The sequence below is a fragment of the Eucyclogobius newberryi genome, unplaced genomic scaffold (genome assembly GCF_026437365.1).
Source record: "Eucyclogobius newberryi isolate DKJ021-1_F unplaced genomic scaffold, fEucNew1.0.hap1 SCAF_4, whole genome shotgun sequence".
Taxonomy (NCBI): Eukaryota; Metazoa; Chordata; class Actinopteri; order Gobiiformes; family Gobiidae; genus Eucyclogobius; species Eucyclogobius newberryi.
Window position 1 is genome coordinate 517,501 of NW_027316056.1, and position 2,500 is coordinate 520,000.

The 2,500-nt window shown below is 44.9% G+C and overlaps 6 non-coding genes across 6 annotated transcripts; 4 read left to right on the forward strand and 2 right to left on the reverse strand.

The window, feature by feature from the left end:
- Window positions 1-249: 249 nt before the first annotated feature.
- On the forward strand, window positions 250-355 carry LOC140378637 (U6 spliceosomal RNA). The gene has a single exon (XR_011930471.1). It is a non-coding gene; the product is annotated as a U6 spliceosomal RNA (small nuclear RNA).
- Window positions 356-443: 88 nt separating this feature from the next.
- On the forward strand, window positions 444-526 carry trnal-cag (transfer RNA leucine (anticodon CAG)). The gene has a single exon. It is a non-coding gene; the product is annotated as a tRNA-Leu (tRNA).
- Window positions 527-611: 85 nt separating this feature from the next.
- trnag-gcc (transfer RNA glycine (anticodon GCC)) lies at window positions 612-682 on the reverse strand. The gene has a single exon. It is a non-coding gene; the product is annotated as a tRNA-Gly (tRNA).
- A 732-nt stretch (window positions 683-1,414) lies between these two features.
- LOC140378638 (U6 spliceosomal RNA) lies at window positions 1,415-1,520 on the forward strand. Its single transcript, XR_011930472.1, has one exon. It is a non-coding gene; the product is annotated as a U6 spliceosomal RNA (small nuclear RNA).
- Window positions 1,521-1,608: 88 nt separating this feature from the next.
- On the forward strand, window positions 1,609-1,691 carry trnal-cag (transfer RNA leucine (anticodon CAG)). Its single transcript has one exon. It is a non-coding gene; the product is annotated as a tRNA-Leu (tRNA).
- An 85-nt stretch (window positions 1,692-1,776) lies between these two features.
- On the reverse strand, window positions 1,777-1,847 carry trnag-gcc (transfer RNA glycine (anticodon GCC)). The gene has a single exon. It is a non-coding gene; the product is annotated as a tRNA-Gly (tRNA).
- Window positions 1,848-2,500: the final 653 nt, after the last annotated feature.

Below are 2,500 nucleotides of genomic sequence, written 5' to 3' on the forward strand. Positions count from 1 at the left end.
CGCTCGGAGTAAAGTTTGGCAACTGGATGACGCTGTGACTGCAGGGTTGGGCTCACAAGATTGAGGGAAGTGAGATAGGTACCCACACCAGGCTATGCATATGTGCAAAGTGGGAAGCAAAACCTAGTGCTATGACGAGGATGGGATTCCAACCCACGCGTGTTGCACTTTCTTGCGGCTATAACACCATGACTGCAGGAGCAGGATTTTAAGAGCGCTATAAAGGCGTGGTTGCAACCAGGCACTATTGTGTTAGTTCGCTAACACATATACTAAAATTGGAACGATACAGAGAAGATTATCATGGCCCCTGCGCAAGGATGACACGCAAATTCGTGAAGCGTTCCTCATTTTATCATGCCGCTGCATTGTCAGCAAAATCAAGGTTTCCATGGTCGGGGCTCTTGTCTGCGTCGGAAAGGGCAAAGCTAAGCACTCACACCGTCAGGATGGCCGAGCGGTCTAAGGCGCTGCGTTCAGGTCGCAGTCTCCCTTGGAGGCGTGGGTTCGAATCCCACTTCTGACAGTAAACTTTAGGCATAATCTTGTGCATTTAGATATTAAATGAAACATTGCACATAGGCACGCCAAAGTCTTCTCAAAAGCTCTGCTGCATTAGCCGGGAATCGAACCCAGGCCTCCTGCATGGCAAGCAGGAATTCTACCACTGAACCACCAATGCACACATAGAGCATTTGTTCGGCCATTTTTTTTTTTTTTGGATGAGATGAGATGAGATGAGATGAAAAGAAAAGAGATTGAGGAAAGTGAGATAAGGTACCCACACCAGGCAATGCACATGTGGGCCTCCTGCATGATACCACTGAACCACCAATGCGCACAAGGCGCATTTGTATGGCCATCTATTTTTTATTTTTTTTCCTTCAACGACATTTACGGACGCATTTTGCCCTCGGACATGGCTATAACAGGAGCTGAAAAGAAAAGATAAGAAAAGATAAGAGATGAAATGAAATGAAATGAAATGAAATGAAATGAAATGGAATGGATATACAGCCCCGGATTATTTTTTCTTGATGCAGAGAGCTCGTCTATAACGTATAATTTGCAATATACGGCATATAATCTTGTACATTAAACCAAATTAAGGAAAGACAGATTGGGTAACGTTGCACAAAATATTTTTGTCTCCAACCAGATGAAGCGCTCGGAGTAAAGTTTGGCAACTGGATGACGCTGTGACTGCAGGGTTGGGCTCACAAGATTGAGGGAAGTGAGATAGGTACCCACACCAGGCTATGCATATGTGCAAAGTGGGAAGCAAAACCTAGTGCTATGACGAGGATGGGATTCCAACCCACGCGTGTTGCACTTTCTTGCGGCTATAACACCATGACTGCAGGAGCAGGATTTTAAGAGCGCTATAAAGGCGTAGTTGCAACCAGGCACTATTGTGTTAGTTCGCTAACACATATACTAAAATTGGAACGATACAGAGAAGATTATCATGGCCCCTGCGCAAGGATGACACGCAAATTCGTGAAGCGTTCCTCATTTTATCATGCCGCTGCATTGTCAGCAAAATCAAGGTTTCCATGGTCGGGGCTCTTGTCTGCGTCGGAAAGGGCAAAGCTAAGCACTCACACCGTCAGGATGGCCGAGCGGTCTAAGGCGCTGCGTTCAGGTCGCAGTCTCCCTTGGAGGCGTGGGTTCGAATCCCACTTCTGACAGTAAACTTTAGGCATAATCTTGTGCATTTAGATATTAAATGAAACATTGCACATAGGCACGCCAAAGTCTTCTCAAAAGCTCTGCTGCATTAGCCGGGAATCGAACCCAGGCCTCCTGCATGGCAAGCAGGAATTCTACCACTGAACCACCAATGCACACATAGAGCATTTGTTCGGCCATTTTTTTTTTTTTTGGATGAGATGAGATGAGATGAGATGAAAAGAAAAGAGATTGAGGAAAGTGAGATAAGGTACCCACACCAGGCAATGCACATGTGGGCCTCCTGCATGATACCACTGAACCACCAATGCGCACAAGGCGCATTTGTATGGCCATCTATTTTTTATTTTTTTTCCTTCAACGACATTTACGGACGCATTTTGCCCTCGGACATGGCTATAACAGGAGCTGAAAAGAAAAGATAAGAAAAGATAAGAGATGAAATGAAATGAAATGAAATGAAATGAAATGAAATGGAATGGATATACAGCCCCGGATTATTTTTTCTTGATGCAGAGAGCTCGTCTATAACGTATAATTTGCAATATACGGCATATAATCTTGTACATTAAACCAAATTAAGGAAAGACAGATTGGGTAACGTTGCACAAAATATTTTTGTCTCCAACCAGATGAAGCGCTCGGAGTAAAGTTTGGCAACTGGATGACGCTGTGACTGCAGGGTTGGGCTCACAAGATTGAGGGAAGTGAGATAGGTACCCACACCAGGCTATGCATATGTGCAAAGTGGGAAGCAAAACCTAGTGCTATGACGAGGATGGGATTCCAACCCACGCGTGTTGCACTT